At 41.7% G+C, this 12,688-nt stretch overlaps 1 long non-coding RNA gene across 4 annotated transcripts in view; it reads right to left on the minus strand.

Moving 5' to 3' along the window:
• The window catches only part of LOC138843443 (uncharacterized), a 105,869-nt gene that overhangs the window by 22,774 nt on the left and 70,407 nt on the right, over positions 1-12,688 (minus strand). For 2 of the 4 annotated variants that reach the window (XR_011378146.1, XR_011378145.1), the window contains 2 exons: positions 10,426-10,540; positions 10,031-10,151 (listed from right to left, as the gene is read on the minus strand). This is a non-coding gene — a long non-coding RNA (uncharacterized lncRNA). Of the gene's footprint in view, positions 1-838; positions 2,149-4,026; positions 4,540-10,030; positions 10,152-10,425; positions 10,541-12,688 lie in introns of those variants that run through there. The other 2 variants (XR_011378148.1, XR_011378147.1) reach the window with 2 other exon arrangements.

Consider the following 12,688-nt stretch of genomic DNA (forward strand, 5'->3'; position numbering starts at 1 on the left):
TGATGTACGAAGATGCAAAAATCCTCAACAAAATTCTGGCCAATTGAATTCAATGATGCATCAGGAAGATAATTCACCCAGACCAAGTGGGATTTATCCCTGGTAGGCAGGGATGGTTCAACATTCACAAATGAATCAATGTGATACATCAGATTAACAAATCAAAAAAAATATATATGATTATCTCAAGAGCAGCAGAAAAAGCATTTGATAAAATACAACACCTTTTCATGATGAAAACTCTAAGCAAATTTGATCTAGAAGGAACATTCCTCAACATAAAGAAGGCAAGTTATGACAAACCCATGGCCAGCATCCTATTGAATGGAAGCGCTCCCACTGAGATCTGAAATGAGATGAGGATGCTTACTCTCTGCAATGCTATTCAATATAGTCCTGGAAGTTTTAGCCAGATCCATCAGGCAAGAAAAATAAATCAAAGGGATTTAGGTCGGTAAGGATGAAGTCACACTATCTTTATTTGCTGATGATATGATTTTATATATATATATATATATATATATATATATGTATATATATATGTTTGAGTTCCAGTAGTCTAGTGGAATCTTTTGGTTCCTAGACTACTGGAACTCAAAAAAGTTTTGTAAAATAGCAGGATATAAAATCAACACACAAAAAAACAATAGCCTTTGTATACACAGACAATGCCATGGCTGAGAAAGAACTTCTGAGATCAATCCCATTCAAAATAGCAACAAAAAATTAAATAACTTGGAATAAATTTAACCAAGGAGGTCAAAGATATCTATGATGAGAATTACAAAACTCTAAAGAAAGAAATAGAAGACATAAAAAATGCAGTTTTTTCCCCCTAACTCTTCCCTGAAACTACAGTATCTCCACTTTTATTAAACTATCTTTTCCTGGACTATCAGTGTGCTCCCTCCCTATTCCACCATCTTGGAGGACTCCTGCCCCCTGTATTCTAATAGTCCTTCCTGGTAGCTCAAGGAAGTTTTGCCAGGATCTCTGTAAAAAAGATGAAACAAATTGTATTTCAGGAGAAAAGTGCTTTGTGTAGTGTCACATGATTTGTATATACCCAGCACCTTAACTTCTGTCTAATGTTCTCTATCTTGCCGCACTTAATTAAAAAACATTTATTTTTTCAGATCCATTTCAGAAATTGTCACCAGTTCAAATAGTACTGCTTTAGAAAACTTTCATGAGCATGTCTTCCCTTTTGCTACTAATGCTATGTTTGGAGTGTATGACTTCAAAAAGCATATCATGAGGCTGGTGCTGTGGCACAGCAGGTTAATGCCCTGGCCTGAAATGCCCACATCTCATATTGGCATGGGTTCAAGACTCGGCTGCTCCACTTCCGATCCAGCTTTCTGCTATGACCTGGGAAAGCAGTAGAAGATGGCTCAAGTCCTTGGATCCCTGCACCCATGTGGGAGACCTGGAAGAAGCTCCTGGGTCCTGGCTTTGGTTGGTGCAGCTCCAGCCATTGCAGCCATTTGCAGAGTAAGCCATCGGATGGAAGATCTCTCTCTCTCTCTCTCTTTCTCTCTCTCTCTCTCTGAGTAAATTTGACTTTCACATAAATAAATACATCTTTAAAAAAAAAAAACAAAAAGCATATCATAAAAATTTTCCCCCTTTCAGTAATTTCTTCTTGAACAATATGCAGTATACATGCAGCTACAGAAAATTACTGTGAACCTTTATCCTGCCTTCTGAGATAGTAAAATGATATTAAATTAGATTTCATATGATAATAAGCTTCTTAAAATATAAACCAAAAGAACACAATGGCCATATATAAGCCAAAATGTGAAGAACAACCTTATGGTCTCCAGATAATTTATTTTTATGAATCCCAGGACTTTTTTTTTTAGCATCAGCAGCTTTTCTAAGATCTAATTGATAGGCAAAGATTGTGTTTATAGGAGCTTTTTTCTAAGTTTTTAAAAAATTTATTTGAAAATATTGTATATAGAGGAGAGACCCAGAGAGATCTTCCTTCTGCTTGTTCACATCACAGATGGCTGCATTGAGCAGAGCCAGGAAAGATTGAGGCCAGGAACCAAGATCTTCATCTGGATCTCCCACATTGGTAGCATTTGCCCAAGTATTTAGATCATCTTCCGTTGCTTTTCTCAGGCCATCAGCAGGAAGCTAGATCAAAAGCAGAACAGCCAGAACATGAACCAGTGCTCATATGAGGTGCTTGTATTGCAGACGGCAGGTTTACTTGCTATGTGACAATGCTGGCCCTTTTTTATGGGAACTTCTAAATGAAACTTTGAAGTTGTATGCATTGTAGTTTGCATGTAATTCAACTTTCTGCCATACTTACTGATATATATCAGCATTTGATGTAGGACAAATCAGAAAACACAATGGCTTAACAAATAGCCATTTGATTTGCAGTTCTGACTCTGTGTTGTGGGCTGTGCTCAGCTGAGCAGTTCCTATGATCAGTCCAGGAGCAGAAATGAGAGTTCATTCATTTGGGGAACTGATTGAGGCTTCACTTAAGTGTCTGGGGTTTGTGGTGAATCTTAGCTACATATTATCTCTTTTTTTTCTTTTTTTGACAGGCAGAGTTAGTGAGAGAGAGAGACAGAGAGAAATGTCTTCCTTCCATTGGTTCACCCCCCAAATGGCCACTATGGCCAGCATGCTGTGCTGATCCAAAGCTAGGAGACAGGCACTTCCTCCTGGTCTCCCATGTGGGTGCAGGACCCAAGCACTTGGGCCATCCTCCACTGCCTTCCCAGGCCACAGCCGAGAGTTGGACTGGAATAGGAGCAACTGGGTCAGAACCGGCACCCCAACTGGGACTAGCACCTGGAGTACCAGTGCCGCGGGCAGAGGATTAGCCTAGTGAGCCACGGCACCAGCCTACATACTATCTCTTCAACAGGCAGGCCCCAGGGTTTTTCAGAAGATAACTGTCAGAAAAAGAAAATCTGAGAAGGCAAATACTTTACAAATTGTCTATTTCTGGGGCTGGTTCTGTGACATAGCAGGTAAAGACACTGCCTGCAGTGCCAGCATCCCATATGGGTGTCAGTTCGTGACTCGGCTACTCCACTTCTGATCCAGCTCTTTGCTACAGCCTGGGAAAATAGTAGAAGATGGCCCAAGTCCTTTGGCCCCTGCTCCCTTGTGGGAGACCTGAAAGAAGCTCCTGGTTCATATCTTTGGATCTACACAGCTCCAGCCATTGCAGCCATCTGGAGAGTGAACCTGCAGTTCGAAGACCTCTCTTTCTCCCTCCTTCTCTCCCTCCCTCCGCCCCCCCCCTCTTCTCTGCCTCTCCTTCTCTCTTTGTGTAACTCTTTCATATAAATAAATATTTTAACAAATTGTCTATTTCTATCACATTTCCTGGTATCTCATGGGGTAAATCAAGTGAAATGGTGAAATTCAGGGTCTTTTTTAAAAAGATTTATTTATTTATCTGAAAGAGTTACACACAGAGAGAGGGAGAGGCAGAGAGAGAGAGAGCTCTCCCATCTGCTGGTTCACTCCCCAGTTGGCTGCAATGGCCAGAGTTGTGCCAATCCAAAGCCAGGATCCAGGAGCTTTTTCTGGGTCTCCCACATGGGTACAGGGGCCCAAGGACTTGGGCCATCTTCTACTGCTTTCCCAGGCCACAGCAGAAAGTTGGATCAGAAGTGGAGTAGCTGGGAATCAAACCAGTGCCTATATGGGATGCCAGTCTGCAGGTGGCAGTTTTACCTGCTAGGCCACAGTGCCAGCCCCAATCCAGGGTTTTGTGAAAGGATGAATACAGGGAAAGGTGCTACTTGGAATCATTACTGGTAAAGTGCACTGCATTAAATAAACATTATGTGTATTTGTTAACTTTCTTTAGTAAAGCTTTAATAACAACATAATGTTTATCTCTGATAACATCATTGATTTGAACACTCAACATTTCTTTTTACTTTTACATTATTATTTTACAAAATTTGTAGATAATGCTTTCATTAAACCAATGATAACTTCTGTTTAATCTCTGCTACTTAATATAGGTGGGTGCATTTTTCCAAGTATTTCTATTTTTACAGGTTTATTCCTCCACAGTGAAGCTGATGTTTTCTTGGTTAATGTATTTATTATTCTTTATTCATCCTATTATATCCTTTTTTCCCACTTTTCAGTGCAGAAGGAAACCAGAGGGTTTTTTTTAAGATTTCATTTATTTATTGAAAGAGTTGCAGAGAGAGAAAGTCTTCTATCTGCTGGCTCACCCTCCAAATTATTGCAAAGGCTGGAGCTCAGCCAATCCAAAGCCAAGACCCAAGAGCTTCTGGGTCTCCCACGCAGGTGCAGTGGCCCAAGGACTTGGACCATGTTCCACTGCTTTCTCAGGACATAGCAGAAAGCTAGATTGTATGTTGAGCAGGCAGGACTCGAACCAGAACCCATATGGAATGCTGGCACTGAAGGCAGAAACTTTACCCATTATGCCACAGTGTTGGCCTCTAGAGTTTTCTTTGAACTCCTGCCATTCACCTTCTCTCCCAGGTATGATTCTGGGTCCTCCACATGTTTCTAAGAGGAAAGAAAATTAATATATCACCTGTAAGTGTTTTTTTTAATTATTCCCCAGCTTGTCAGTACTCTTTTTAGGTGTTTAATGCTAGTTTATTTATTTATTTTTTTAGATTTTTTTAATTTATTTGAAAGTCAGAGTTACAGAGAGGCAGAAGGAGAGAGAGAGAGTCTTCCATCTACTGGTTCACTCCTCAGTTTGCCACAATGGCCAGAGTTACACTGATACAAAGCTAGAAGTGAAGAGCTTCTTCTGGGTCTCCCACATGGGTTCAGGGGCCCAAGGACTTAGGCCATCTTCTACTGAATTCCCAGGCCATAGCAGAGAGCTGGATTGGAAGTGAAGCCACTGGGACTTGAACTGGCACCAATATGGGATGCCAGCACTGAAGGCAGTGTCTTTACCTGCTATGCCACAGTGCCAGTCCCAGTATACTAGTTAGTTAAAATGGAAAATATGGGGCCGACTCTGTGGCTCAGTGGGTTAATGCCCTGGTCTAAAGCATCGGCATCCCATATGGGCACCAGTTTGAGACCCAGCTGCTCCACTTCTGCTCCAGATCTCTACTATGGCCTGGGAAAGCAGTGGAAGATGGCCCAGGTCCTTGGGCCCCTGAAACCATGTGGGAGACCCAGAAGAAGCTCCTGGTTCCTGGCTTCAGATTGGTGCAGTTCCAGCCATTGCAGCCAACTGGGGAGTGAACCAGCAGATGGAAGACCTCTCTCTCTCTGCCTCTCCTCTCTCTGTGTAACTCTGACTTTCAAATAAATAAATAAATATTTAAAAATTTTAAAATAGAAAAATAAACATAAAATTTGTTATCACAGAATATACAGAAATGAATTATGAATTTGGCATGATTATGAAACATTATTGTCATCTATAATAATGCAGTTTGGTCTCTTGTCTTTCTGTTGCTATAGCAAAATATATATTTGTTACATGAATTGAGTTGAAACTAAGCACAATATGCTACATTTTTGGGGTCATGTCTGAAACAGTCTACACATAGGTGATGTACTGAGCAGTGTTTTAGTGCTACATATGAAGTAAACACTTAGCATTCTGCAAGAGGAAGAGTTACCTAGTGCTAGAACACAAATCAGTTAAGTTTGTTTTCAAATTGTTACAGTAATGGAGTTCTTAATACCTTTGAGAAGCTGAATTGGATTCTGGAATAGGATAAGGAATGTGTGGAGAAAAGAATCTACTGGAGGCTCATTTATTTTTGAAGATCATTTATTTGAAAGGTGGACTTGCAGAGATTGGGAGAGACAGGGAAACAAAAGGCGATATCTTCTATCTACCGTTTCATTCCCCAAATGCCCACAATGGCTGGGACTGGGCCAGGCCAAAGCCAGGAGCCTGGGACTCCATGGGTCTCCCACATTGGTGGAAGGGTCCAAATACTCAGGCCATTTTCACTGCTCTTTCAATCAGATTAGCAGGGAACTAGATTGGAAGTGGAGCAGCAAGGACTCAAGTCCTCTGTTTACATGGGATGCCAGCATTGATGGTGGAGGCTTAGCCTGCTGGATCACAATTCTGGTGACTATTGCAGGTTCTGAAACAAATCTCTAAGCATTTTTCTCAGTGGGTCACAAATGCAGATTGTAGTGCAGACATTCCCAGGTTCTCTTTTTGGGCAAATAATTCCATTGCTTTCACTTTAACTATGTATAATGTTATTTCAAATGTTTATCATTTGAATGTTTTGGGCAAGTATTTCCATTGCTTTCACTTTAATTAGGTATAATGTTATTTAAATTGTTTATCAGTAGAATAATCATAGCCATGGGCAAAAGCTAAATTGTATTCTTTGCCTTACCTTACTTAAAAATATTTATTAGCTTGATAGAGAAAGAAGTTGATGGACTGAGAGATAGAGAGCTTTGACACATTAATTCACTTCCTAGATAACCATACCAAACAGAGGTGGGGCAGAACTGAAGCCAGGATTGAGGAATGGAATCTAGGCCTCCTTCATTGGTGACATCACCATTGCTTCCCCAGGTTTGCATTATCTGGGAGCTAGAAACTAGAGCTGGCATTGGAAATCATAGACACTCTGAGGTGGCATCATAAACAACACTACACTAAATGTCTGCCCTGTCTTTTAATATATTTTTTCTCTGACATATTGGAAATGATATGCATGGTGTTTCCCTGGAAATTGTTTTCTGTTCATTCCCATCATAGTTTCACTGATGGTTTCTTGCCTTTTTTTTTTCTCAATGCTTCTACATACTTCTCCTTAACATTGCCCCTCTTTTAGCCTGCTGTGCAATTCCCCTTGACAGATGTGGCCTTTGTGATTTGAACCTCCTGTTTCCCTCCAACTTGGGCATTTCTCACAGCCTGTAGGTCATGGGTTTGACTCTGTTGAATGCTCTGTGTGGCTTTCTGAACACTCAACAAGTCTAATGTGAAACCATATCCTTCCTTTTTTCCTTCATATCCCTACACAACTGTCAGTGTTTGTTTTGTGACAGAGTTAATATGTTGACTGGAAGTGTATTATTATAGGTGATGACAGCATTTGAAGACCTGGCTGTGTACTTTATGTGGGAGGAATGGCAAAACATGAACAATGCTCAGAAAATCCTGTACAGAGATGTGATGCTGGAGACCTACAGCAACGTGTTCTCCTTGGGTGAGTGACACCCATCACATGCCCAGTGATAACATTTTCTTGCTTTTTGACAAATAATGGAAGATTTTATAATGTTTAATATTGGGCAGGATTAGAATTTGAGTCCATGAATAATCTGAATATCTACCATCTAATGAAAGATTCAAATTGGAACATTTGTTGCATAGCTCCTGAACCAAGCTGTAGTCCTTTAAATAACCCAAGATAGTGATTTCACAAAGTCTTACTTTGTTTCCATTAATAGGGCACTGCATTACCAAACCTGACTTGATCTTCAAGTTGGAGCGAGGAGCAGAGACATGGATGGTGGACGAATGCTTGAATCAGAGCCTTCCAGGTCAGTCTGCACATAACAGACAGGGAGGCCAAGGCAGAGTGTGCAGATGTTGACTGGTGTTCTTTCCATGAATTTTTCTCAAGCCTTACTCCTGATGACAGCTGGTTTTGTGCATCAGACACAGGCATTTAGAGATACCAGTATCTTTCTAACTTTTGTTCTTAGTAAAGATGTTCTTTGATTTAAAAAAATCCAATCATTTTCTGATGTTACAAAGGCTTTTATCTAGGTTTGATACATTCCCCCAATTCTAACTTGTCCTTCTCCACACTTTCATACCTTTTCCTTCATGCACTTATTAGTTCCTTCAGTGCTTATTAATTAGGCAACATACAGAAACTTATTTTTTTAATCTTAATGTTTCTGTTTTTTGTTTGTTTGTTTGTTTGTTTGTTTTTTTGACAGGCAGAGTGGACAGTGAGAGAGAGAGACAGAGAGAAAGGTCTTCCTTTACTGTTGGTTCACCCTCCAATGGCCACCATGGCCAGTGCGCTGTGGCTGGCACACTGCGCTAATCTGAAGCCAAGAGCCAGGTATTTCTCCTGGTCTCCCATGCAGGTGCATGGCCCAAGGACCTGGGCCATCCTCCACTGCACTCCCAGGCCACAGCAGAGAGCTGGCCTGGAAGAGGGGCAACCGGGACAGAATCCGTCGCCCCAACCGGGACTAGAACCAGGTAGGTGCCACAGGCAGACAATTAGCCTATTGAGCCATGGCACCAGCCTGTTTCTGGTTGTTGTTGTTGGTTTTTTTTTGTTTGTTTGTTTGTTTTTGCAGGCAGGGTGGACAGTGAGAACGAGAGAGAGAGAGAGAGAGAGAGGTCTTCCTTTTGCCATTGGTTCACCCTCCAATGGCCGCTGCAGCCAGTGTGCTGTGGCCTGCGCACCATGCTGATCAGATGGCAGGAGCCAGGTGCTTCTCCTGGTCTCCCATGGGGTGCAGGGCCCAAGCACTTGGGCCATCCTCCACTGCACTCCCTGGCCACAACAGAGAGATGGCCTGGAAGAGGGGCAACTGGGACAGAATCCGGAGCCCTGGCCGGGACTAGAACCTGGTGTGCTGGTGCTGCAAGGTGGAGGATTAGCCTAGTGAGCCACGGCACTGGCCCTGTTTCAGTTTTTTTAAAGATTTATTTATTTGAAAGTCAGAGAGAGAGAAGAAGGAGAGGCAGAGAGAGAAAGAGAGAGAGGTCTTCCGTCCACTGGTTCACTTCCCAATCGGCTGTCATGGCTGGAGCTGTACTGATCTGAAGCTAGGAGCCAGGAGCTTCTTCCAGGTCTCCCACATGGGTAAAGGGGTCCAAGGACTTGGGCCATCTTCTACTGCTTTCCCAGGCCATAGTACAGAGCTGGGTCAGAAGTGGAGCAGCTAGGACTTAAACTGGTGCCCAACTGATGTTGGCAACTGCAGGTGGTGGCTTTACCTGCTATGCCACAACACCAGTCCCTGGAAACTTATTTCTAACTCATTGCTCAGATTGAGTTCCTACTCATGATTTTGCCCAGGCATAGAACTTGCTCAGGACTGAATCAATAAATGTGAACTCTCTCTTTCTTAGTCTCTTTCTTTTTTTTCCTCTGTGCCTCTCAAGTAAATAAGAAAATTATAGTCTGTTGGAAACATTTGAGGAGTGAGCCTAGAGTTGGCAAACCTCTGTTTCAGTCTGTCTCTATCTCTCATTCTGTCTCTCTGACTCTCAAGTAAGTAAATAAGTAAATGCTAAAAGATGGTCATGTGGCCAGCGTTGTGGCACAGTGAATTAACACCCTAGCCTGAAGCACCAGCATCCCATATGGGCACCAGTTCGAGACCCAGTTGCTCCACTTCCGATCCAGCTCTTAGCAATGGCCTGGGAAAGCAGTAGAAGATGATCCAAGTCCTTGGACCCCTGTACCCACATGGGAAGCCCAGAAGAAGCTCTTGGCTCCTGGCTTCGGATTGGTGCAGTTCCAGCCGTTGAAGCCGATTGGGGAGTGAACCATTGGATGGAAGACCTCTCTCTCTGCCTCTCCTCTCTCTGTGTAACTCTGACTTTCAATAAATAAATAAATCTTTAAAAATAAAATATGGTCATGAGTAAGCCTCTGTGCTGTGACATCAGAAATTATGAAGCTAGGAATGACACTGTGGTGCAGTGTGTTAAAGCTCCAGCCTGCAGCACTAGCATTGCATATGGGTGCCAGTTCAAGTCCCAGCTGGTCCTCTTCTAATCCAGCTTTCTGCTAATACACCTGAGACAGGAGCAGAAGTTGGCCCAAGTCCTTGGCCCCCTGTACCCATGTGGGAGACAAGAAAGACACTCCTGGCTCCTAACTTCATCTTGGCCCAGTATTGGTTGTTGTGCCCATATGGGGAGTGAACCAGCAGATGGAAGACTTCTCTCTGTCTCTATCTCTCTCTATAATTCTAGCTTTCAAATAAATAAAGTAAATCTTTGAAAAAAATCATAAACTAATCATGAACTTATATAAAACATGAAAATAAGTGATCCTAGACTCACCAAGAAAGTAATGAGATTTTGAGACCCAAAGTCAAGTAGCCTCATGGGTTTATGTTGAGTGGCTCAGATTTCTTGAAGGGTGGAGTTTGAAGTATGATTTCTCTCTTATTTTTCAACATCACTGAAAAATAAGCAAATAAAAAGATAAGAAAAGCATAGGAAATGAAGCTTTTAGTGAAAATAGGAGGCAACTGATCAAAAGCCTCCAGAAATTCAAATTATCACACACGAATGCTTCTAGAAAGAATTTAGAGGAGGTAACCAGCACTGATGATTTCAGAATGAGTTAGAAAACACTTTTCAAAGAAGATGAGCACATCCCGGTTTGCAGAAACAAATTCTTCAAACTGATTGGGAGTGTTTAACTAAAGTCGTATATTGGGAATTTTCCATACCTGTTGTACTTCTGAGAAGCTGAAGGTGTTGGGTGTCCTTAGGAATTTGGGGAAGCTGTCATAGAGTAGAGACAAAGTAGTTTTTCATTTGAAAAATCCCACAAATGATGTTTACCTAGGAAGAATGAACATGAGACAATCATAGATTCAAATCCTACTCCTTAAATGTTGTACTGCTTAAAGTACAGGCACATTTCACTCTTCTCCACCTGCAAGTAAATGATCAGTGAAACTTTTTCATGTTTATGGTTGAGATATCAGAGAAGCAAAAAACACACAATTTTTCTAAAAATAAACTGGAGAAAAAGCACAGGGAAAAAATGGTTGCTAGGTAGTGGGTGAATATTTTTATTAAACATTTGTCCATTCTTCAAAATATTTTATAGTTATTTCATCTTTGTGAAAGGCAGAGTGATAGTGAGAGAAGAGAGAGAGAGAAAGAGGTCCTCTATTAACTCACTTCCCAGATGCCTGCAACACTTAGGTCTAACTAGTCTGAAGCCAAAACTTTAGAATCCCTCTAGTCTTCCCTGGTTTCTCACAGGTTCCCAGGCACATGAACCATTATCTGCTTCCTTCCAGTTTACATAGGCAGAGAGCTGTACTGAAGCAGAGTAGCCAGGGCTCAAACTGACACTGTTTTGAGATGCAGGCATCCCACACTTCATAGCACAAATGTCATTCTACCATCCTTGACAAATTCCCGTAGTAAAATGGATCATGATTGAACATTGGGAAACCTCATGGTATATTAATGTATTAAAGAGAAAAACCATATAATGGTCACAAGTAAGTACCTCATACTGATTTTGTGAAAATCTTATACCACTTGGATAACAAGTAACTTCATTCCCTTTACATGAGTATGCCAGGAGAAACAGTTACATGTGATTCAGTGACATGATTGCTTTTTTCTCATTTCACTCAGGAGAGAAACCTCATGAATGTAGTGACTGTGGAAAAGTCTTTAGACAAAAGTCATACCTGATAAACCATCAGCGAATTCACACAGAAAAGAAACTTTATAAATGCCTTCATTGCGGAAAAGGCTTTCTGTGGAAGTCAGTCCTCATAGTACACCAGAGAATTCACACAGGGGAGAGACCCTATGAATGTAATGACTGTGGAAAAGCCTTTGGAAACAAGTCAATCCTCAGGAAACATCAGTGAATTCACACAAGGGAGAACCCTTATAAATGTAATGACTGTGGAAAAGCCTTTGGACAAAAGTCACACCTCATGGTACACCAGAGAATTCACATGGGGAAGAAACCTCATGAATGTAATAACTGGAAAAGCCTTTGGCCATAAGTTAGGTCTCATGATACATCAGCAAAATCACACAGGGCAGAAATCTCATGAATGTAATGACTGTGGAAAAGTCTTTGTATGAAAATCACACCTCATATCACACTGGAGAATTCACACAGGGCAGAAACCCCATGAATGTAATGACTGAGGGAAAGCCTCTGGATAAAAGTCAATCCTTTGCAAACATCAGAATTCACACAGGGAAGAAACCTCATAAATGTAATGGCTTTGTAAAAACCTTTGGACAAAAGACAAACCTCATATCACAGCAGAGAATTCACACAGGGTAGAAAACTCATGATTGTAATAACTGTGGAAATCACTTAGCCATAAGTCAACCTTCATCATGCATCAGAGAATTCACACAGGGCAGAAACCTTATGAATGTAATGACTGGAAAAGCCTTTGGACACAAGTCAAACCTCATAATGCACCAGAGAATGCACACAGTGTTGAACTTCATGAGAGTAATGACTGTGGAAAAACTTGATTTTAAGTTCCAACTCCAAATGCATCAGAGGATTCACACAGGGAAATAACCTTATAAATGTAATGACTGCAGAAAAGCCTTTTTCTATAAGTTATATTCATATCAAAACAGAATTAACACAGGGCAGAAACCTTATAAATCTAATGAGTGTGGAAAAGCCTTTATAAATCATATGTTATAAATCATAGCTCATATCACACCAGAGAATTCACACTGGGGAGAAGTGTCGCTCCCCCTCTTCGTGGAGGAACAACACAGGACCCTGCGCTGTTCTTTCGTCTGCTCGGCCCTCCCCGGGTTTGCTGCTGGTTCTTCCCGGGTTGGCTACCGACCCTTCCACCTCCGTGGAAGGGCAGTTCCCCCTGGCCACATTCCCCACTTCCACAGGGGAGCGGCACACCGCCGGCCGGCTTTCTTGGGGGCTGCACAGGTGTTCCTTCAGCTAGATGTTCCCCTTAGATG

The sequence above is a fragment of the Oryctolagus cuniculus genome, chromosome 8, assembly GCF_964237555.1.
Source record: "Oryctolagus cuniculus chromosome 8, mOryCun1.1, whole genome shotgun sequence".
NCBI classification, from domain to species: Eukaryota; Metazoa; Chordata; class Mammalia; order Lagomorpha; family Leporidae; genus Oryctolagus; species Oryctolagus cuniculus.